Source organism: Microcaecilia unicolor, chromosome 4 (genome assembly GCF_901765095.1).
Source record: "Microcaecilia unicolor chromosome 4, aMicUni1.1, whole genome shotgun sequence".
Classification (NCBI taxonomy): Eukaryota; Metazoa; Chordata; class Amphibia; order Gymnophiona; family Siphonopidae; genus Microcaecilia; species Microcaecilia unicolor.
In genome coordinates, this window is record NC_044034.1 from 16594530 (window position 1) to 16619763 (window position 25234).

The 25234-nt window shown below is 44.4% G+C and overlaps 1 protein-coding gene and 1 long non-coding RNA gene across 2 annotated transcripts in view; both read left to right on the forward strand.

The window, feature by feature from the left end:
• Nucleotides 1–25234, forward strand: part of PDE2A (phosphodiesterase 2A) — a 687803-nt gene that overhangs the window by 189919 nt on the left and 472650 nt on the right. The gene's annotated exons all lie outside the window — the stretch shown is intronic.
• On the forward strand, nucleotides 999–22955 carry LOC115468345. The gene is made up of 3 exons (XR_003941852.1): nucleotides 999–1100; nucleotides 14456–14465; nucleotides 22943–22955. It is a non-coding gene; the product is annotated as an uncharacterized LOC115468345 (long non-coding RNA).

Consider the following 25234-nt stretch of genomic DNA (forward strand, 5'->3'; position numbering starts at 1 on the left):
AGCTCATTTTTACACAAAGTTGTTGGGGAGCAATTCCAATACAATATTAATGTTTTATTCCAGATTGAAATCCTTGTTCCTTTGAGATACTCTTCCTATATCTGCTTTCAACATATATGCTGTTCTGAAATCTTCCTTACAAGACATTGACTTCACCTTCTGATTCGCTACATCCCACACTATTACTCCTGATTGGGATCCTGGCTGTGATGACAAATTGGAGTGGGATCCTTACCTTAGATTCTGTAATTTATGTAAACCCATAATGGACAACTCACTGCATTGGTCTTGTTTAACGTTGAGGAACTGGGTCTTTGGTCTGCATCTGTAAGATCTGAAAATGTTTGGTGAGCTTAGGGACAGGTGTGAAAGACCAGCGGCCTTCTGTGGAATAGACAGAAGAACTGATGATATCTGCTAAGCATGGAAGCCACTCGCTGCTTGGAGGAAATTCTATAACGTGGAGGGGGGGGTTCCTTTAGGCCCCCAAATATGGTACAAAGAGGGCCGGATTCAGTAAATGGTGCCCAAATTTAAGTGCCAAAAAGATCTGTGCTAAACTAGGGGGAATTTAATCAACATGGAGTGGAGGAGTGGCCTAGTGATTAGGGTGGTGGACTTTGGTCCTGGGGAACTGAGTTCAATTCCCGGCACAGGCAGCTCCTTGTGACTCTGGGCAAGTCACTTAACCCTCCATTACCCGCCGCATTGAGCCTGCCATGAGTGGGAAAGAGCGGGGTACAAATGTAACTAAAAAAAACATAATTTATTTTATTATTATTTTGTTACATTTGTTTCCCACTCATGGCAGACTCAATGCGGTTTACATGGGGCAACGGAGGGTTAAGTGACTTGCCCAGAGTCACAAGGAGCTGCCTGTGCCTGAAGTGGGCATCAAACTCAGTTCCTCAGTTCCCCAGGACCAAAGTCCACTACCATAACCACTAGGCCACTCCTCCACTTGTATCCCACGTTTTCCCACCTATTTGCAGGTTCGATGTGGCTTCCAAAGTCCTGTTGTGGCATCGCCATACAGGATGAAGTATACATTTGATGTTACAAAGAAGTCAAGGAAGACAAAAGGATTTGATCAAGTAGTTGTGGAGAGAAACATTCTGCTTAAAGTTGGAAGGTGTTGTGTTATGGTTAGCTATGGGTTCTCGTGATAGGCTTTGTCAAAGAGGTAAGTCTTCAGAGATTTGCGGAAGTTAGTTAATTCGTTGATCGTTCTCAGGTGAGTTGGAAGTGCATTCCACAGCTGTGTGCCCATATAAGAAAAGCTGGTCGCGTGAGCTAGTTTGTATGTATGTGCTTAGGGGTACATGATTCACCCACCAAAAACATAGTTCTTGAATTGGCCAAGCGTAAATCATATGAAATAAAATATATGAAGAAATTGTTCCCTTATCTTTCCCAGCAATAAATTTATGTCTGGACAGCTCAAGATGATCACAGAAAGTTTATCCTTCAGCTTTATATGTGTTTCTAACAAGCAAGAATGGGGAGGGAGGGGGGTGTGCCATGACAGGCATTCTTCCTTATTGTGGCTTCAGAACTCCCCGACTTGGGAGTATAGTGGGGTGCGGTGAAAATAAGGCAGTGTCTGTTTCCCAGTTATGATGAAACGTTGATGTTGGTTATGAAGGGAGTGACTGTACTCCCTACATGGAACTAACAGAAATCACTGCAGGTCACATTGTTGTGGGAAGGTGGGGGTGGAGTGGAGTGAAAACACCGACGAGAGCATGGGACAGCTTTATTGGGTGCCACTTTTGTGACCCTCCCATTCAGACAACAGCACGTAGGATCAACACAGTACCTGCCGTAAACCAAATGCAATTAATGTAGATAAATAATTTTCTTTTGTGATCCCTTTCCCATCTGTTGTGTTCTCCTGACACCAGGACTGTGCTGGCAGTCAACTTAGAGTGGCTGTACTTGTGCATCCCAAGTACATGATTGTAGAACACATTGCAATACTGTTTATTGTATCAGTTTAGATGGGTGGAGTAGATCTCACGAGTGGCAGTCCTAAATATCAAAACAAGTAGCCACTCAGCACTGGAACTAAAATATTATCGTACTGAACTTTATATTTTATCAAAGCGCACAAGTCTCAGTGGCGACTCATTTCACACAAACCACTGTTCGTGGCTCGCCAAAATCTGAAAAACTTCTTTATAATATATTCTCAAAAATGCAGACATATGAAAAACAGAGGACCAACTGACATGGACCATGTTTCGATTCTGCATCAGGGAAGGTCCTAGAAGGCAAAAAAAAAACCCTAGAAATTACACAATTGCATTCACATAACAACTTTGAAAAAAAACATCTTAAAATTCATGCCTATACCTAAAATTAACTAAACATTGCTTGATTCTTCACGGTGCTATAAACACTCAAAAGATGGTGTTGACATGAACACAATGCTTATAGTGGGTCATCTGATGACAAACACCAATCAGGAATCGACACATCACAATACGGAAGTCCAGTCGAACTCTAAGTTTAAAACCCTTGGGGCGACTGTTTTTAATACAAAAATCCCAAAGGTTGTATGGCATGATCCCCCTCCCACCCCAGCTTATCTATAATCCTTTATATCAAAAATTCATTGCTTCTTATCCATCCAATAGGATACAAAGGGTGCAGTTAAAACCCTATTTTGGATCCTCAATTTGTGTGTTCATTTACACGGATCTTCACAGGGCACTGTGACCTGCCCAATATGTATTAACTTACAAGGACTTTGAATCATGTAAATGATATTCTCTGAGTCATAAGTTGTGTTTGATGTGCCCGTAACTGCATCTATCCATTCTACTCCTTCAATTGTACACTCACACCATTGACAATGATTACACTTGGTGTGTCCAACAAAGAACACCCTAGTCCATAAGATCCTCTACGGAGAAGCTCCAGCTTATATGGATGCCCTTGTCAACTTGCCACCAAGGAATTCACTAAGATCTTCTCATTCATACTTAAACCTCCATTACCCTGCGTGTTCTGGTCTCAAGTTTAAAACCACATACGCTTCCATCTTTTCCTACATCAGCACTCATTTGTGGAATGCATTGCCTAAATCTGTAAAAACGGTTCAAGATCATCTGACTTTCAGGAAGTCTCTCAAGACCTACTTATTTGGGCAAGCTTACCCTAAAGATCCAGTCCTGCATCCGTGATTCCCGGACTACAAATCCTACAAAGATTTTGTGAACTCAATTACTTTATCTTGCCCCTGTAACTTTACGCCATCCATATCCCTTTCACTTTATTGTACTTTACTGTATGTTTCCTAAATTTTGTAAGCCACATTGAGCCTGCCAGTGGTGGGAAAATGTGGAGTATAAATGATATTAAATAAATAAATAAATAAAAATAAGAACAGAATTCTGAGGAACATAATCAAGTCGTTTATAAGTCAAACATAAGTACATAAGTACATAAGTAATGCCAAACTGGGAAAAGACCAAGGGTCCATCGAGTCCAGCATCCTGTCCATGACAGCGGCCAATCCAGGCCAAGGGCACCTGGCAAGCTTCCCAAACGTACAAACATTCTATACATGTTATTCCTGGAATTTTGGAGTTTTCCAAGTCCGTTTAGTAGCAGTTTATGGACTTGTCCTTTAGGAAACCGTCCAACCCCTTTTTAAACTCTGCTAAGCTAACCGCCTTCACCACTTTCTCCGGCAACGAATTCCAGAGTTTAATTACACGTTGGGTGAAGAAAAATTTTCTCCGATTTGTTTTAAATTTACTACACTGTAGTTTCATCGCATGCCCCCTAGTCCTAGTATTTTTGGAAAGCATGAACAGACGCTTCACATCCACCTGTTCCACTCCACTCATTATTTTATATACCTCTATCATGTCTCCCCTCAGCCGTCTCTTCTCCAAGCTGAATAGCCCTAGCCTCCTTAGTCTTTCTTCATAGGGAAGTCGTCCCATCCCCGCTATCATTTTAGTCGCCCTTCGCTGCACCTTTTCCAATTCTACTATATCTTTCTTGAGATGCGGCGACCAGAATTGAACACAATACTCAAGGTGCGGTCGCACCATGGAGCGATACAACGGCATTATAACATCCTCACACCTGTTTTCCATACCTTTCCTAATAATACCCAACATTCTATTCGCTTTCTTAGCCGCAGCAGCACACTGAGCAGAAGGTTTCAGTGTGTTATTGACGACGACACCCAGATCCCTTTCTTGGTCCGTAACTCCTAACATGGAACCTTGCATGATGTAGCTATAATTCGGGTTCTTTTTTCCCACATGCATCACCTTGCACTTGCTCACATTAAACATCATCTGCCATTTAGCTGCCCAGTCTCCCAGTCTCGTAAGGTCCTCTTGTAATTTTTCACAATCCTGTCGCGATTTAACGACTTTGAATAACTTTGTGTCATCAGCAAATTTAATTACCTCGCTAGTTACTTTCTCCCAATATCTTGCCCAGCTTGATGCCTACCAACGGTTGTTCCTGTAGGGGCTCAGGTAAAGACAAAAGAGGCCAATATTTGTAAATTAATGGGACTATTTCAGTTCTGTATGTCATAAACGGAAATGCTACCACCACTCTGTCTTCAGTAGATGAAGACTCATATTGAAGTAATGAGTCTCTTTAAGCAAATTTGGCGCTGGGTGGCTACTTGTTTTTACATACTGTAAATATAACATCTTATTAACCTAATTAGTGTTTACATTATTTTGAAAACCATAAAATCACATTTTTCATCTTAAAAAGATAACAGTGTATCTTCAGTCTAATTAGGTTACTACTACTTATCATTTCTATAGCGCTACTAGACATACGCAGCGCTGTACACTTGAACATGAAGAGACAGTCCCTGCTTGACAGAGCTTACAATCTAATTAGGACAGACAAACAGGACAAATAAGGGATAAAGACAAAGAGTAGCAAGATTCCAGAATCCCAAAGAGTAGCAAGATTCTGGAATCCCAAAGATTACTACTATTATGTATCATTTCTACAGTGCTACTCCATGTACACAGTGTTCTACACTGAACATGTAAGGGACAGTCCCTGCTTGATACAGCTTACAGTCTAATCAGGACAGACAAACAGGACAAATAAGGGATAAGGGAATTACTTAAGGTGGGAACGATAAACAGAAATGGGTACTGAACAAGTGAATAGGCGTTAAAAACAGCCTCAAGAAGGTGGGCTTTTAGCATAGATTTGAAGATGGTCAGAGATGTAGCTTGACCCCACAAGTAACAGTTTCTCAACTGTTCCCATAAAAACACAACTCCGGGTCTTTCATTGCTTCCTTACCAGCTGCACCTCTCTTCGTAAAGCCATAGCTCTTGTCAGTGCTGACGTTGTTTTGTGGAATGTGTTATGCTCGGAGTGGACGGGAAATCCTCAGTGCCATCACACTGTTTGTACTTTTCAGTCAGGGTACATCAACAGGAAGCAGCCTTGACTTAGCCAAGGGCACCCACTGCTGCTCCGCCTCCTTTTCATCAGGGCAATATTAGCATGTGTGCAGTGCACATCAGGAGACCGCCTGCCTGCAGCCAGGACAGGAGGTCACTGAAGGGCAACAGGAAAACAGAGGGGGTGAAGTGTATTCCTCACATGTGTGTCCCTCTTCTTAATTCTTTCTTTAATTTTGCTTCAGGACCTGATTGCTTTTGCTTTGCTTGGATTCCAGAAACTTGGAGGCGTTATCCAGGGGCTAAGCCACAAGAACCGAAGTTTTAATGGGGCACAGTCAGCGCTCTGTGAACATTCTTTCTGTTTGACCTTGGTGAATCTCTTTATTTTCCTATGCCTTAGTTTGAATCGCAGCTCTGGCCACCACTCTTTTCATAACCTTGGCTGTGTCACTTTCATCTCCCTGTGACTTAGGTCTAATTCGATAGGTCCTTTTATCTGTCCCTGCCTCAGTTTCCCTGATGTGTTCGTGCTTTCAGGCGCTATCTGCTTGCTTTAGTGAATTATGTGGGGTACAGTGGGTGTAGGGCTTTTCACCATACTGAAATTAGAACTATCAGATACATCAGAAAGTGTACGTTCCCTTCACACTGCGTTTGGATCTATTCCGAGCTCTGGAATTCTCTCTAGTTCAGGGGCGTAGCCAGACAGCAGATTCTGGGTGGGCCTAGGCAAAAAGTGGGTGGGCACCAAATGTTCTCTCCCCCACATCAGAAACATATCTCAGCTGGTGGGAAAATGCTTCTCCCCAGTCTCCACCTTGGTAGTCTGCAGCAGGCATGCGCTGAAAACTGAGCGTGCGAAGGTGCCATTATTGTGGAGAGCAGCATTTTCATTACCATATGCTACTGTTGGATGGGCCTGAGCTGCTCTAGTTAGACACACAATGCACGCTAAATGTGAATTCTGTACTGGTAAGTGTGTGTAGCGGTATTGTTATACAATACTAGTGTAGGTCCACATTAATGCCCTAAGGGGTCCATTTCCTAAGCTGCGGTAAAAAGCGGCCTGCGGTAGTGTGAGCATTTGTTTTGGGTGAGTGCTGGGCCATTTTGTTTACCACAGTTGGAAAAAGGGGCTTTTTTAACGGGCCGGGAAATGGGCGTGCGCTGAAATTAAAACTAGCGCGTGCTTATTTACGGCCTGAGCCCTTACCGTCACCCATTGACTTAGCAGTAAGGGCTCACGTGCTACCCACGCGGTAACCGTGCAATGCGCGCAAACTGCTGACTACCGTTGAGAATGCCCCCCCTCCCCCGTGGTAGAAAATTGAAAATTATTTTCTACCATGGGATTTGGCCCAGCGGTAGTGCCAAGTTGGTGTGCATGTAAGCCCTCCCGCGCCACAGTAAAATGGCCCCCTTAATTAGGCGTATGAATGTTTAAAGAGCAGGCAGCTGTCATTCAGGGGACCTTTTACTGGAGGGCTAACACGTGGGTCGAATGCACCAAATTGGCAGTACAGTCGAGCTGGCGCGTATGCCCAGCAGTAATTGTGATTATGGCGTGGCACTGAATCCCATGGTAAAATATCATTTTCTATTTTCTATCATGGGAGGGGGGGGGGGCATTCCTGGCAGCAATCAGAAGTTGGCACATGCATGGTTACCGCACAGGTAGCGTGTGAGCCCTTACTGTTATTTATTTATTTATTTTTATTTATCTATGTATTTATTTGTTGCATTTGTATCCCACATTTTCCCACCTATTTGCAGGCTCAATGTGGCTTACATTGTACCGTAATGGCGATCACCAATTCCGGATCAAGGAATACATAGTGGTATCGTAGTAAAGTTCGTTCAAGACAAAATAAATTAAGCAGTCAAGCGTTAAAGATTTTTTTACCGGGGTAAGAAATCAAGTGGTATTGCGTTAAAGTTCAGTAATCGACAGTGTAGGTGAAGCAGTGGCATTCCTAGGGCGGCTGACACCCGGGGCAGATCGCCGATGCGCCCCCCCCCCCCGGCAAAACAACACCTCCCCCCGGCGAAACGACACCCTCCCCCGGGTGCATTTTTACCTGCTGGGGGGGTGCCGCGCGCCTGTCGGCTTCGCTCGTTCCATGCTCCCTCTGCCCCGGAACAGGAAGTAACCTGTTCCGTGGCAGAGGGAGCACGGAACGAGCGGCGCTGACAGGCGCGTGGCACCCCCCCCAGTGGCGTGCACCCGGGGCAGATCGCACCCACCCCCCCCCCCCCCAGGAACGCCACTGAGGTGAAGTAGTCAAGTATTGAAGGTTCATTTTGTCTATTTCAAGTATCAGTTTCCTTGTCTGATAATTAGTGTGCATCAATTGTGGTAGGCCTTTTTGAACAGGTTGGTTTTTAGTAGTATTCGAAAGTTTGTTAGGTCATGCATTGATTTTATGGCGTTTGGTAGTGCATTCCATAATTGCGTGCTTATGAATGAGAAGCTGGATGAATATGTTGATATATATTTTAGTCCTTTGCAGCTAGGGTAGTGGAGGTTCAGGACCTTTTTGTGTTCCTGGTTGGTAAATCTATGAGGTCTGTAGATTGGAGCTTTGCCGTGAATGATTTTGTGTACCAGGGTGCAGATTTTGAACATAATACGTTCTTTAAGTGGGAGCCAGTGTAATTTTTCTCTTAGGGGTTTGGCGCTTTCGTGTTTTGTTTTTCCAAAAATGAGTCTGGCTGCTGTGTTTTGAGCAGTTTGGAGTTTCTTAATGATTTGTTCTTTGCATCTGGCATAGATTGCATTGCAGTAGTCTAGGTGGCTTAGTACCATTGATTGTACCAGGTTGCGGAATATTTCCCTTGGGAAGAAAGGTTTTACTCTTTTGAGTTTCCACATTGAATGGAACATTTTCTTTGTTGTGTTTTTCGCTTGGATTTCTAGAGTGAGATTTCGGTCAATTGTGACTGAGAATTTTCAGGGTTTCTGAGACAGGAAGGGTGTACTCTGGGGTATATATAGTGCGTCAACGAGTGGCAGTAAGGGCTCAGGCTGTGAATAGGCGAACACTAGTTTTAATTTCAGCGCACGCCCATTTCCCGGCCCATTAAAAAAAAAGTCCTTTTTCCAAGGGTGGTAAAAACTGGCCCAGTGCTCGCCCAAAACACACACCCACACTACCGCAGGCCACTTTTTACCGCGGCTTAATAAAATGACCCCCTCAGTGACTTTTGCAGGTTTTCAATGCTTTTCTATTTTTTTTGTGCATTCAGGTTCCAGATCCCCCTTCTGACTGGAAAACCTGACATGGATTCTCTGACCAGGGTTGGGGTGGGGGAAGAGAGAAACTCTTCAGGGCCCTTAGTGTAATCACTCGTCATTAAAAACTCTCTCAGACAGCAGCTGGTGTTCCAAAGCAGTAACTCTGATTTATTGTAGAAACTCAATGCAATGTGCGAATGATTCATTCTCGTTGGTTCGTAACAGATTTCATATTCCTCCTCAGTAAACTGAACCAACTTTGTGCCTCTCTCTCTGAGCTATGCCACACCGGGGCCGGTCTTAGCCATTGCGGGGCTCTGTGCAGACCAGTTCGATAGAGCCCCCTGCGCCTGCCCCGCCTAGGCAAAATGCATTTCTACGGGAGAAGGAGTTGTAGGTTCTGTAGCAGTTAGGGAATTCCTCTATTTCCCGTTTTCTAGTCTCCCACCACCCCCAAACTGCCCCACCCACAAGAACTCACATACTTTGTTCACGTGTAGGTACATCCTATATAATAAGACGCACCTCCAACGTTCTGAAGCCGAGAAAATGAAGCCTTCATGCCTTGAAGCATTCCTGCAATGTTCCGGAACTACGGCTTCAGAACGTTGGAGGTGCGTTTTATTATATAGGATGTGCTCGGTGCTTTTCTGTAGCACATGGGGGGGAATTTTATATATGCTTATTAAAGTGGAGGAGTGGCTAGAGGGGGGGCAGGGGAGGTAGGACAATCGCTGGGTGGCTGGAGGGGGGACAGAGGAGACACACTCGCACCCAGCAGTCTCACTCTCTCTCTGTCACACACACACACTCGCACATTCACTCTCTCACACACACAGTCAATCTCACACATACTCTCTCAAACATGCACACTCCGAGGAAAACCTTGCTAGCGCCCGTTTCATTTGTGTCAGAAATGGGCCTGTTTTACTAGTAAGCACATAAGCACTGCCATACTGGGAAAAGACCAAGGGTCCATCAAGCCCAGCATCCTGTCTCTGACAGCGGCCAATCCAGGCTTCAAGAACCTGGCAAATCCCCCCCCCCCCCAAAAAAAAAAAAAATAATAATGTTCAATGGACTTTTCCTTCAGGAATCTGTCCAAACCCCCCTTAAACTCCTTAAGGCCAGCTTCTGTCACTACAGTCTCCGGCAACGAGTTCCAGAGTCCAGCTACACGCTGAGTAAAGAAAAACTTTCTTCTGTTTGTTTTAAATCTACCATATTCTAGCTTCATCTTGTGTCCCCTGGTTCTATTGCTGTTTGAAAGTGTAAACAAACGCTTCCCATCTGTCCGCTCTACTCCGCTCATTATCTTGTAGACTTCTATCATATCACCCCTCAGCCGCCTTTTCTCCAAGCTGAAGAGCCCTAACCTTCTCAGCCTTTCCTCATAGGGAAGTCGTTCCATCTCTTTTATCATTTTCGTCACCCTTCTCTGCAACTTCTCCTTTATATCTTTTTTGAGATGCGGCGACCAGACTTGGACACAATAACCAGTCCCCACAATTGTGCAGAATTGTGGGTGTTTGTCATCATATATACTTTCCTGGTGAAGGTTTAGCAAGACTTGACTTTTTGTGTGTGTGTGTGTGTATGTACGACTGTGTTGTATATATGTGTGAATGTTGACGTGTGTATTACAGTGTGTGTGTGTTTGTTTTGAGTCAGTTGCTCAGTTTTCTTCGGCAGGCAGTGATTCATTAAGTGTAAACCATTTCCTTCAAAACAATCGGTGGTTTAATGCTTGCTTTTCTTAATGGCCCCTTTTCCAGTCTGTCAACTGAACACTTAGGAAACTTCCTGCCTCAACATCTTGAATGTTCCTAGAAAGCTATAGCCTTGCTTGGAGCTCGGTGCCAGTTCCGGGCACTGCTGTGTGAAGGGTGAGGGTAATGGGTAATGCATCAAGATCTTACCTAAACCTACACTGCCCAAATTGCAAAGGACTGAAGTACAAAACAACTTAGGCAGCCGGCTTCTACTACATAAGCGCACAACTATGGAATGGGCTCCCAAAAGCTGTGAAAACAATCCACGACCATTTGAACTTCAGGAAATCACTAAAAACCAACCTCTTCAAAAAGGCCTACCCCAACGACCCCACGTAACACTCTTCACCTACCAACACAGCATGACTATGATCGAACAGGACAACACGCAATCTTCATCCATTCCGACCCTCCACTTATACCTCATACGATCACTGTACAACTTTGTATTTGTTATTTTTGAAAGGTATGAATCTGCAAACGAACCTTTTCCGGAGATGGGAAGGCGGTAGAACGAGAGGACATGAAATGAGATTGAAGGGGGGCAGACTCAGGAAAGATGTCAGGAAGTATTTTTTCACGGAGAGGGTGGTGGATGCTTGGAATGCCCTCCCACGGGAGGTGGTGGAGAGGAAAACGGTAACGGAATTCAAACATGCCTGGGATAAACATAAAGGAATCCTGCTCAGAGGGAAGGGATCCCCAGAGGCTTAGCCGGTGGTGGGAGGCGGGGCTGGTGGTTGGGAGGCGGGAATAGTGCTGGGCAGACTTATACGGTCTGTGCCAGAGCCGGTAGTGGGAGGCGAGGTTGGGAGGCGGGGATAGTGCGGGGCAGACTTTAACGGTCTGTGCCAGAGCCAGTGGTGGGAGGTGGGACTGGAGGTTGGGAGGAAGGGATAATGCTGGACAAACTTATACGGTCTGTGCCAGAGCCGGTGGTTGGGAGGCGGGGATAGTGCTGGGCAGACTTATACGGTCTGTGCCCTGGAAAGGACAGGTACAAATCAAGGTAAGGTATACACAAAAAATGGCACATGTGAGTTTGTCTTGTTGGGCAGACTGGGTGGACTGTGCAGGTCTTTTTCTGCCGTCATCTACTATGTTACTAAAAAGTCTGTGAAAACTGCAATATGAAATAATAAGTTATACAATGTGGTGGGAGAAAAATATGATCTGGGACTATTAAATTTGATGTGACTCGTTCTAACACTGAACACAAACTGTGTGTGTGTGGGGGGGGGGGGGGGTTATTTTTTTTGTAAAATTCTGAATGACTGTGTCACTGGACACCTTGTAATAAAAGTGTGGGTTAAGAAGGAAACCTCAGGTAAATCCCCAGGGACGTTTTGAGCCTCTGCAGAGCAAGTTGTGCTTAATGAGACACCTAAAGTGATTGATGATCAAATTCAGAGCAAGCAAAGCCATTTGAGGCTGTGATAGGGCTCCAATATACCTCGGTGCAGTGGTTTCAAGTTCTCCTCAGTTACCCTCAGCTGATCAGGGTTTTAGCTTATAGGTAATGAATAAGCAGGCGATAGGGTTGCACGTACTGACGTTATGGTTTTCAAATGCTCCCCAGAGACCAAGGTGTATCTGCTAGCTGAGGGACTGTCCAGCATCCCACTGAGCACCTGCAGTGGTACCGGTGAAACAGTATTGATGTGGCAAAACAGACACTTTTGTCTGGTACTATCCCTAAGAGAAATGAAAATCCAAAGAGCTCATTAGCAAAATCCTCAAATGCAGCAACGGCGGTTTCCTCTGACTTCCAACCCTGTATCAAGATACTCTTTAGAGGCCTAAAAGACAAGAGGATATTGAGCAGGGACTGTCTTTTTCATGTATGGTGTACAGCGCTGCGTATGCCTTGTAGCGCTATAGAAGTGATAAGTAGAAGTAGAATATAATCCAAGCAAAGAGCATTTCAGCTATGTAATGATTTCTAAGAAATCATGGGGAAAGTAACCTGCACTGTGGAAGGAGCAGAGGAGTAGCCTAGTGGTTAGTGCAGCAGACCTTTAACCCTGGGGAACTGGGTTCAGTTCCTACTGTGGGCAAGTCACTTAGCCCTCCATTTCCCCAGGTACAAATAAGTACTTGCACATTATGTAAACTGCTTTGAATGTAGTTGCAAAAACCACAGAAAGGCAATATATCAAGTCCCATTTCCCTTTTTGAGATTCTACATGGAATGTTGCTACTATTTGAGATTCTTTTGAGATTCTAAATGGAATGTTGCTACTATTTGAGATTCTACATGGAATGTTGCTGCTATCTGAGATTCTATTGCTACTATTTGAGATTCTACATGGAATGTTGCTACTATTTGAGATTCTGTTGCTACTATTTAAGATTCTACATGGACTGTTGCTAGAGGAGTAGTAGCCTAGTGGTTAGTGCAGACAGTGGACTTTGATACTGGGGAACTGGGTTTGATTCCCACTGCAGCTCCTTGTGACTCTGAGCAAGCCACTTAACTCTCCATTGCCCCAGGTACAAAATACCAGTACATACTATGTAACCCCCACAGAAAGGTGGTATATCAAGTCCCATTGTGGAATTTTACTAGTGCAGGAGTAGCCTAGCGGTTAGTTCAGCGGACTTTGAATGTAGTTGCAAAAACCACAGAAAGGCTGTATATCAAGTTCCATTAACAAGATTCCAGGAATAGCAACATTTCATGTAGAACCCCAAAGAATAGCAAGATTCTGGAATCTCAAGGAATGGATATTTGAGATTATGGAATGTTGCTACTATTTCAGATTCTACATGGAATGCTGCTAGTGAAGGAGTAGCCTAGTGGTTAGTGCAGGGGGACTTTGATCCTGTGGAACTGGATTCAATTCCTACTGTAGCTCCTTGTGACTCTGGGCAAGTCACTTAACCCTCCATTGCCCCAGGTATATATAAGTACCTGTATTTAATATGTAAACTGCTTTGAATGTAGTTGCAATAGAAATCAAACAAAATAAAACATGGAAAAGAAAATGTAGTTGCAAAAACCACAGAAAGGCTGTATATTAAGTCTCAATTCCCTTCCCTTTCCCTAACCTGCACTGTGTGACAGCTACAACCCCAACAACACAAGAGAATAAGGTTATATGTTTACACAAAGAATATAGAATTTACCCATCACGTGCTCCTGATTCATAGACCTTGGCTGCAACCAAACCACACCTCCCCTCTTGTACATGTGCAGTGCACAAGGGCTATAAAGAAAATAATTAGATGGACATTTACTGATACTTACTGTGTGTACTTAAGGATATTGCACAGTAAACCTGTTTTACAGTTTTCATCTGCCAATGTGTGAGATTTATCACTGAATTGGTGCTGCAGGAACATCTACTTTTCCCCTCGGCCATGTCCGGCTCTGAGTTCTATATAGGTGTAACTCTGTTGCTGTAATTAATTCTTTCCCCTTCCTAGTCCCATAAAAATCAGGATGTTGAATTTCTCTTTCCTGTTGATACAAAGACCGGGATGTTGCACGTTGGGTGTGTTTAGTCCAGTTGCGGGCTCTCCTCTTCGAACAGGGAGGAGTGAGAGAGGGTGAGTCTGAAATCATTTAGCTGGCTGTGCAGTGCATGAGCTTGGCTGGAGCCCAGATGGTGACATCTGGCTTGCCTGGCTGTCCCTCCCATGAGTGACGATCAAGCCACAAATAAACTGTTGGACAGAATAAAGGTCTACACCTGTGAACTGTAGCTGCACGGCAAAACCTTGGTGGTGAACTGGACTAGAAATGTGACCCTCCCCCCCCAACACTGAAAAAGTGTCTCTGTTACAGGCAGAAGGTGGGAGGGTTTCCAGGGGGTCACTATGGCCACTGAGGCTGGTAGAGCTGGCGCGGTGGGTGTAAATGGGAGGAGTCCAGCTTCTGAAGCCAGGACGAAGAAGTGATAAAAGGAATTGTGAAAAGTGGATACAGGTCTTTGAGTGCCTTTCGTCCGCCGAGACCCTTTTTACTGAGGGGGAGTCCCAGAGCTGGAGGACTTTGGAGTGGCTGGCTGCTGGAAACCTCTGGCAGAGAGGGCAGAAGGAGTCTGAGTAGGGTCCCCGTCCAGGGGGTTCATAACAAGGAAGGAGCGTCTGGTGGAAAAAGCCACCCCAGGTAGGAGGGATATGGGTGCAGAGGAGCTCCACCTCCACTTGGACTACCCAGCCAGCCAGAAGATCCCTAATCTGGGATGAGATAGGCATATCATGGACATTGATGGAGTGTGACTTAGGCCTCTTATGCACTTAAACTGAAGAAATGAGGGTTGACTTGTGAACTGGTGGTGGTTTGATGTTGATCCAAGTTAAAGAAAGTCATTATTTGAGAAAGGTGGACTTTTGCAGTCCCTAGGGTGGGAATACCCTTCAGCCTATTGGAGGATTGTCTTCAGCCCTGGCTTGCACCCAGCTCATCTGAAGTACAATTTGTTTTGTGACTCCTGGTCCCAGGTACCTGGCCCAGGGAGCTTAGTTGACAGCCCTGACTGAAGGGGTAAACCAGGGTTATGGAACATAAGAACATAAGAATAGCCATACTGGGTCAGACCAATTATCCATCTAGCCCAGTATCCTGCTTCCAACAGTGGCCAATCCAGGTTACAAGTACCTGACAGAATCCCAATTAGTAGCAACATTCCATGCTACATATTCCATGGCAAGCAGTGGCTTTCCCATGTCTATATGAATAACAGACTATGGACTTTTCCTCCAGGAGTTTGTCCACATCCTCCGTCAAAGAGTTCCAGAGCTTAACTATTGTTTGAGTGAAAAACTATTTTTTCCTATTTGTTTTAAAAGTATTTTCATGCAATTTCATCAAGTGTTCCCTGGTCTTTGTACATTTTGAAAGAGTGAAAAATTGATTCACTTTTACCTGTTGTACTCCACTCAGGATTTTGTAGACCAATCATATCCACCCCCCCCCCCCCCCCCGGCCTAAGCTGAAGAGCCCTAACCTCTTTAGCCTTTCCTCGTATGAGAGGAGTTCCATCTCCTTTATTATTTTGGTTGCTCTTCTTTGAACCTTTTCTAATTCCACTATATCTTTTTTGAGATACGGTGACCAGAATCGAATGCAATACTCAAGGTGAGGTCACGCCATGAAGCAATACAGAGGCATTATAATCTTATTATTATTATTTATCATCCCTCACCTAATAATTCCTAGCATCCTGTTTGCTTTTTTGGCCACGAGTACACACTGGGCAGATGATTTAAGCGTGTGGTCTACAATGACACCCAGATCTTTTTCTTAAGTGCTGACTGCTAAGGTGGACCCCAGCATCAGGTAACAATGAATTAGATTATTCTTCTCAATGTGCATCACTTTGCATTTGTCCACGTTAAATTTGGATGCCCAGTCTTCCAGTCTCCTAAGGCCTTCCTGCAATTTTTCACAATCCGCATGTGTTTTGACAACGTTCAATAGTTTTGTATCATCTGCAAATTTAATCACCTCACTTGTTGTTCCAATTTCCAGATCATTTATAAATATGTTAAATAGCACCAGTCCAAGGACAGATCCCTACGGCACTCCACTATTCACCCTCTTCCATTGAGAAAAATGGCCATTTAACCCTACCCTCTGTTTTCTGTCCAAAAACCAATTTCTAATCCAAAGAAAGACATTGCCTTCTTGTGTAAGTAGTTCAGTTTCTTGAATGTGAAAATAGCTGTCTCTCATGCCTGTAGGCTTTTTACTGGAAAGCAGTTTTCTTCTCTAGTTAGAAAACCTTGGTTTCTAAAACAAAATTAGAATTTGACATGGGTCTTCTTGCTCTTCACAATTTCTGCAGACAAGTCAAGCTCTTTGATGGACGCCCAATGTTTAAGACCCTCCCATGACAAAGAAACCTACTCCTAATGTGGGACAGTGTTGCCTGGGCCTTGAAGAAATTGAAGAAACAAGTTGATTGAGTTACTGGCAGCGTCAACTGTTTAAGGAAGAGTGAAATCCTCCGAGCCGGACAAAAAACTGCAATGCCAGTTGGTGGAGACTGGGCGTCTAAATGGCAGATGACGTTTAATGTGAACAAGTGCAAAGTGATGCATGTGGGAAAGAGGAACCCAAACTATAACTACGTCATGCAAGGTTCAGCGTTGTGAGTCACGGACCAAGAAAGGGATCTAGGTGTCGTTGTTGATGATACATTGAAAACTTCTGCTCAATGTGCTGCTGCGGCTAGGAAAGCAAATAGAATGTTGGGTATCATTAGGAAAGGGATGGAAAACAAAAATAAGGATATTATTCTGCCGTTGTATCGCTCCATGTGTGACCGCACCTCGAGTATTGTGTTCAATTCTGGTCTCCGCACCTCAAAAAAGACATAGTGGAATTGGAAAAGGTGCAGAGAAGGGCGACAAAGATGATACAGGGGATGGGACGGCATTACCGTCCTGTTACCGCATGAGACTTTATCACTAGGTCAATGGCTGGAGGTAAGGTCTCACACCCAAAATGGACACACGTCAATTTTGATTTTGCCGCACGTCCATTTTTGTCAAAAATTTTAAAAAGGCCTTTTTCACAGGCGCTCTTAAAAATGGATTGGCGTGCGCCCAAAACCTGCACCTACACTTCTGCAAGCCATTTTTCAGCGCACCTTAGTAAAAGGACCTCTAGGATGATAGACATAGAACATCCCAGAAGGGGGATGCTGTAATCAAATGGTGTATATCTCCCCTCTACACTGAGATGGTGTGGTTCTGAACGCAGGAGCGAACTGGGCTGGTGAGGGCCCTGAAGGATTCCTTATACCAGTGTCAGACACAGTGGCGTTCCTGGGGGGGCTGACACCCGGGGCAGATCGCCGATGCACCCCGCCACCCAGGTGCAGCACCCCCCCCGGAACAGCGCGACGCCCCCCCCCTGCTGGGGGGGGGGGGGGATGTCGCGCGCCTGCCGGCTCTTCGTTTTCATGCTCCCTCTGCTCCGGAACAGGAAGTAACCTGTTCCAGGGCAAAGGGAGCATGAAAACGAAGCGCTGACAGGCACGCGGCACCCCCCCAGCGGCGTGCACCCAGGGCGGACCGCCCCCACCGCCCCCCCCCCCCCTTGGTACGCCACTGGTCAGACATGGAAGTTTCTTATATATACTTTTCTCTTTATTAGTTTAACAAATGTAACACACAAATTAATACAACTTGCCAGGCAAATGAGTTGATTATAAAAAGCAAAATACGCAGAAAAGGGGTTAGATAGATTCCTAAAGGACAAGTCCATAGACCGCTATTAAATGGACTTGGAAAAATTCCGCATTTTTAGGTATAACTTGTCTGGAATGTTTTTACGTTTGGGGAGCGTGCCAGGTGCCCTTGACCTGGATTGGCCACTGTCGGTGACAGGATGCTGGGCTAGATGGACCTTTGGTCTTTCCCAGTATGGCACTACTTATGTACTTATGTACTTATGTACTTAAAAAAAGAAAAGATATACGCTAGACCAATGCATATAAAGCTCACAGAAACTGTGCGATCCAATAGAAAAAGGAGAGAAACCACAGCATATAAAGAAAAAGCCACTGGTGAGACAAATACGCTATAGCAGAAATAGCCCTCCCCAATGTAAGCATTTAAGTCAAGACAACGATGCCCCTCCTTGTGCATCATATTATCCAAGAGAATTCTCAGATGTTTAGGGTCAGAGGAAATATATCAAACCTTTTGGACAGAAACGGGAGGAAAACGTCACCACCCAAGCCGATCACGTCTTATTACATCTGCAAAAAACGGTTTACGCCAGCCAGCCCTGTGTCTGCATGTGAAGATCAGGAAATGGCCATATCCTTTGGCCCACAGACAGACTATTTTTTTGCATGAAAAAAAAGTCTCGTTACTGAATTCTTATCGGTCTCAAACACAAAAGATATCAACAGAGCAGACAAGTCTTCCATAACACTCTCCAATTCCATACCAACTGTGAGTGAACCACCAGTCATTATGGTCAATATCTTTCAAGACTTCATGGAGAATAACTTGAAAGATAAGTCAGCTGGTTCCAAAACCTATACTATCAGCCTGTATTGTAAGACTAGCATTGCAATTTACCACAAATCACAGCTGCACAAAGACCCCATAATTTCATTATTTAACTGAGGCACTGTGACTCAGACAGAGAATATTACTGGAAAGATTTCTCAATAGGACTACACGGGGCTCCTACCATCTGTAAGTCCTTTCAAGATGGCCGTCTTGGGAAGAGTCACATTATTCATGCATACATGTGTGGAGGAGTGGCCTAGTGGTTATGGCAATCCAGGTCTTGCAATCCAGAGGTGTCCGGTTCAAATCCCACTGCTGCTCCTTGTGATCTTGGGCAAGTCACTTAACCCTCCATTGCCTCAGGTACAAACTTAGATTGTGAGCCCTCATGGGACAGAGAAATACCTAGTGTACCTGAATGTAACTCACCTTGAGCTACTAGTGAAAAAGGTGTGAGCAAAATCTAAATAAATAAAATATGAATTTAGAGGCTTGCTTGTAAAAGGTCTTCTGGCCTCAGATCTTAGCAAATGTTCTGGAGGGCATAATCGAACGGCGCCGTAAGTGGGCAGAGCCAACCATATTTTCGAAAAAGATGGCCGGCCATCTTTTTCTTCGCTAATACGGTTGGGCCCGGCCAAATGTCACAGCTCGCCGGGTTTGAGATGGCTGGCATCGGTTTTCGGCCATAATGGAAAATAATGCCGGCGATCTCAAACCCGGCGAAATGCAAGGCATTTGGTCGTGGGAGGAGCCAGCATTTGTAGTGCACTGGCCCCCCTCACATGCCAGGACACCCACTGGGCACACTAGGGGGCACTTCTAAAAATTAAAAAAAAAAATAGCTCCCAGGTGCATAGCTCCCTTCCCTTGGTTGTTTAGCCCCCCAAATCCCCCCCCCCAAACCCAATCCCCACAGCTCTACACCATTACCATAGCCCTAAGGGGTGAAGGGGGCACCTACATGTGGGTACAGTGGGTTTTGGGTGGGTTTTGGAGGGCTCCCATTTACCACCACACGTGTAACAGGTAGGGGGGGATGGGCCTGGGTCCACCTGTCTGAAGTGCACTGCACCCACTAAAAGCTGTTCCAGGGACTTGCATACTGCTATCAGGGAGCTGGGTATGACATTTGAGGCTGGCATAGAGGCTGGCAAAAAAGTTTTTTTTTGTTTTGTTTTTTTGGGGTGGGAGGGGGTTGGTGGCCACTGGGGAAGTAAGGGGAGGTGATCCCCAATTCCCTCCGGTGGTCATTTGGTCAGTTGGGGCTCCTTTTTGAAGCTTGGTTGTGAAAAAAAGGGACCAAGTAAAGCCGGCGAAATGCTCATCAAGCCTGGCTTTTTTTGTTTTCATTATTGGGCGAAGCCGGTCATCTCGTGAGCACGCCCCCATCCTGCCTTCACTACCCTTCACGTGATGTTTCGCCGGATCCGCAACGGAAAGCAGTTGAACCTGGCCAAAATCGGCTTTCGATTATAGCGATGTGGCCGGTTTCAGGAGATCGCTGGCCATCTCCCGATTTGTGTCAGAAGATGGCCAGCGATCACTTTCGAAAATGAGCTGGCTGGTCATTCAGAACTTAGCAAATGCTCCTTGTAGGGGAGATAACTAAGGGATCCTTTTACTAAGGTGTGACGGAAATGGGCTGTGCTAGTAGTGTAGGTTCGTGTTTTGGGCGTGCACAGATCCATTTTTCAGCACGCCTGCAAAAAAAATACCTTTTTAAAATTTTTGCCGAAAATGGACGCACGGCAAAATAAAAATTGCCGCCCATCAATTTTGGGTCTGAGACCTTACCGCCAGCCATACTTAGCGGTAAGGTCTCTCATGTTAACTGTACGGTAATCGCCTACGCGCATCAAGTTGAAGTTACCGCCCGATTTTCTGGCGTGCGTAGCAGATAAGCGTAAAAAATGAAATTACCGCACGGGCCTCGCGGTAGCCAGGCAGTAACTCTGAATTGGTGTGCATTGGGCACCCATAGGCACCTAGGCGGCTTAGTGAAAGGGCCCCTAGGAGATCTGTTGAATAAAGCCAGTCTTCTCGGAAGTTTGAAAATAGAAACAGCAAAGAAATACCTGAATAAGTCATGGCTCATGGCTGCTATACTTCACATTTATTTCCTGTGCCCCCTTTCAGATGTGGAAGCTTCAATGGGAGCTGATATTTCAATGGAAAATTTTCTTCACCCAACGCATAATTAAACTCTGGAATTCGTTGCCGGAGAACGTGGTGAAGGCGGTTAGCTTGGCAGAGTTTAAACAGGGTTTGGACGGTTTCCTAAAGGAGAAGTCCATAGACCGATACTAAATGCACTTGGGAAAAATCCACAATTCCAGGAATAACATGTATAGAATGTTTGTACGTTTGGGAAGCTTGCCAGGTGCCCTTGGCCTGGATTGGCCGCTGTCGGGGACAGGATGCTGGGCTCGATGGACCCTTGGTCTTTTCCCAGTGTGGCATTACTTATGTACTTATGTCCTCTACGTGGCTCACTTTTATTACATAGAGCAGTGATTTAACCTATTGTGATGTCATAGTGGCTCATTCCACCAATAAGAGCCAACCTCATTAGTGATGTCACAATGGCTTGATTGTATAGAATGTTTGTACGTTTGGGAAGCTTGCCAGGTGCCCTTGGCCTGGATTGGCCGCTGTCGTGGACAGGATGCTGGGCTCGATGGACCCTTGGTCTTTTCCCAGTGTGGCATTACTTATGTACTTATGCAGACTTTTTCTTATAGGATCAGTCCATTGACTTGTTTAATGAAAATGCGTCGTTGGTTGGCAGCTCCTAACAGTATGTTGAAGGGTCTCCAACTCCAGCAGCCTCAACATCAGTGTATTCTCACAACAGACGCTTCTGATATCTAATAGACTAGTGTAGAATATTTATTTATTTATACACCGCCTTTGTCCAAGACAGAAATACAAAAAACATACATAATAAAAACACAAACAAAGACATAGTCAAACAATGAAAACCCCTAAGTAGCAGCAAAATATCAGCTGTTTTTTTCAGAGCTCTTGGTCAGTAAGACAAAATCCTCATTAATGAAGTTATCTAAATCCAGTTGCCAACTTGATAGTTGTCCAACTTATTTTATTTGTTGCATTTGTATCCCACATTTTCCCACCTTTTTGCAGGCTCAATGTGGCTTACATATTGCCATTAACGACGTTCGCCGATTCTGGTCTGAACAAATACATGGTACGAATGAATACAAGGTGATGTTATGATAGATAAGGTACATATAAGGTAGGTGTAGATTAGGGAACTTAGAAAGGAGGGGGAGGAAGAGTCAGGTAATGTCATTGTGTTGCAGGTGTCAATGTATTTTTATGTTGGGTCGGTGGGATATGCTCTTTTGAACAGGACCGTTTTTAGTGATTTCTGGAAATTAAGGTGGTCTTGCATAGTTTTTACTATTTTTGGCAGTGCGTTCCATAGTTGTGCGCTTAATTAGGAAAAGCTGGATGCATAGGTGGATTTGTATTTGAGTCCTTTGTTGCTTGGGTAGTGGAGGTTTAGGTATAATAGGCATCTTAGAGATGTGTGGAAGAAGGATAACACATGGGACACTGCAACACTGTGATGCCAAACTTACTTAATGCCAGTTGTACCTTCTCAGTTACTTGTCTGGCTTAACTCTTTTTTTGAACGATTTCTTACAAAAGGGTATTTGGGTAATATTATTCTCACTCCTCTTTTGAAGAATTCAAAGCTGGACTCTGGCTTACCTGCTAGCTATTGGCCGGCCGCTTACATCCCGCTTTTGGCCACATTTTTAGAATCTTATTTTGCAGACTTGTTACCTGATTTTCTGCTCAATTTTGACTGGTTTAATACTTTACAGTTGGGTTTCTGCCTTTTTCATTCTACAGAGGCTGTCTTATTAGCCATTATGTCAGAAGCCAAACTTTTGTTTGCTCAAGGTAAGGTCACCATCTTATTGCAGAGCCAGTGGTGGGAGGCGGGACTGGAGGTTGGGAGGCAGGGATAGTGCTGGGCAGACTTATACGGTCTGTGCCAGAGCCGGTGGTGGGAGGCGGGGATAGTAGCACTATAGAAATGATAAGTAGTAGTATTTGGGATTCTGGAATCTTGTTACTCTTTGGGATTCCGGAATTTTGCTACTGTTTGGAATTCCAGAATCTTGTTATTGTTTGGGATTCTGGAATCTTGTTACTCTTTGGGATTCCAGAATCTTGTTATTGTTTGGGATTCCGGAATCTTGTTACTCTTTGGGATTCTGGAATCTTGTTACTGTTTGGGATTCCAGAATCTTGTTATTGTTTGGGATTCTGGAATCTTGCTACTCTTTGGGATTTTGCCAGGTACTTGTGACCTAGATTGGCCACTGTTGGAAGCAGGATACTGGGCTAGATGGACCATTGGTCTGGCCCAGTATGGCTATTCTTATGTTCTAATTATGTATTGTTCTGCAGTTTGACTGCTAATTCATTCTGTATTCCATGCAGATATGTGGCTGTTAAGACCTGTTTCCATTGTCTGATTCTCTGGCTGTTTCTCGGCGAAGAGAAAACAATCCCTTATCTCCCTGTTTGGTTATGTAATACATGGCATCTTGATTAATTGCATTAGTTCAGTTCTGTATTGGAGTTGAGGGGCTCTGTATTTGACTGTAATTCATCGTGAACTATTATTGGAAAGACAAATACCTTCAATATATTGAAGATAATTCAAGACGAACTGACTGGCATGCAGTTGGTTTTCTTCTTTGAACCAGTATGTGTGTGATGTGATATGATGTGACATAGCCCGCTGACTCCCAATGGTTGGTTCAAAGTGGTTTACAAAAATATAACAAATTAATGAGAAGCAGATTATCAATAATATTTCTGTAATTTTCTACAATCCACATGCAATTTAGCAACTTTGAATAGTTTTGTGCCGTCTGCAAATTTAATCACCTCGCTCATCGTTCCCAGTACAGATCCCGGGGGCACACTACTATTCACCCTCCACCACTGAGAGAATTGGCCATTTAACCCTACCCTCTGCTTTCTATCTATGAACGCTCTCTGGGCTCCAAAGTGGCAGTTTCAAAACTGGGGAACACCTCAAACTAATCTTTTTCAATCCAATGAAAACAAGAAGCTACCACATTTCTGCTCTAGGACACCCTGGGCAGAACAGCCAATGATTCTCTTGCAATATGCTAGATATGGGATTGAATTGAAATTCCAATTGATAGACCGCTCAAAATCCACTACTACTACTACTTGGCATTTCTAAAGCGCTACTAGGGTTACACAGCGCTGTACAGTTTAACAGGGACAGTCCCTGCTCAAGGAGCTTACAATCTAAAGGACAAATGTACAGTCAGTCAAATAGGGGCAATCCAATTGGGGCAGTCTAGATTTCCTGAATAGGTTAGGTGCCGAAGGCGACATCGAAGAGGTGGGCTTTGAGCAAGGATTTGAAGATGGGCAGGGAGGGGGCTTGGCGTAAGGGCTCAGGAAGTTTATTCCAAGCATAGGGTGAGGCGAGGCAGAGAGGGCGGAGCTAAATAGTTTACCATTCTCTACGTGTGCATATCTTTTACTTCCCTCTGATGGCCAGAACCCTATGTAACCAGAATCAGGAAATCCTACAACAGAGCAACCTTCCGCCTCTAATCTTGACAGTCTGGATTCATTGGTATACCTCCCTCTAGAAAAAAAAAAAGCAGGAATTCATTTCTGCATAAAGCCTTCCAGGAGAAAATCCTAGGGGTTTAAAGAAAAAGATTCAGGTGTGCAGCCAAAAATCTGGATCTATTCTGAGCTGGGATCGTCCTGTGTTTTGCAGTGTAGATATGACCCAGAGAGGAGTGCAGCCATCCAGCAGGAACTGGAGTCACCATTTTACAAGCTACAAGTAGACGATGCTCCACGCCAATTCCAAGGATAGTGGTGGGGCAACAGCTGTTGACATACCGATCACGTTTGTAATATGTGTATTACGGGAGGCCAATGGAAATACCTTGAAGACAGCAGTTATAATGCTGTCAACTGACCCCAGTGCAATTATAACTCATCTGCCTGTCCTGGCCTGTCATTTTGGGGTTTTTTTCCACTTTATTTTTCTAATAGTTTCCTTTATGCAACAACGCAACTTTTGCCAAAAAAACAAGGACAAAATCCGATCTGTACTGCCATGCCTGAACAGTCCCTTACACAGACCTCCCTCATTGCCCCCAGTCCCAAGGTTTCCTCCAGCCCTCTCCCTTCTAAACAGTATCCTAAAAACATTAATTAATTATTTATTTTTATTTATTTATTTATTGCATTTGTATCCCACATTTTCCCACCTCTTTGCAGGCTCAATGTGGCTTACAATACATCGTGAATGGTGGAAATAAATAAGTAAATAGACATTTTGTGTTACAAAAGGATATAGGGGAACATGACAATGATAAAACATGGTAGTAATACGGCAAGCAAATATTGTAAGACAGTTCCAGATATATGTGGAGGGATTCACATTTGTTGGTCTTTGTGGTATGCCTTGTTGAAGAGATGGGTCTTCAGTAATTTGCGGAAGTTGGCTAGGTCATAAATCATTTTTAAGTTGCGCGGCAGCGCGTTCCATACTTGTGTGCTCCGGTAGGAGAAGTTTGACGCGTGCGTTAGTTTATATTTTAGACCTTGGCAGTTAGGGAAGTGAAGATTAAGGAATGTGCGGGATGTTTTTTTTAGCGTTCCTGGGTGGTAGGTCTATCAGGTCTGAAATGTAGGCTGGGGCATCTCCGTGAATGATTTTGTGAACTAGGGAGCATAATTTGAACGTGGTGCGTTCTTTAAGTGGGAGCCAGTGTAGCTTTTCT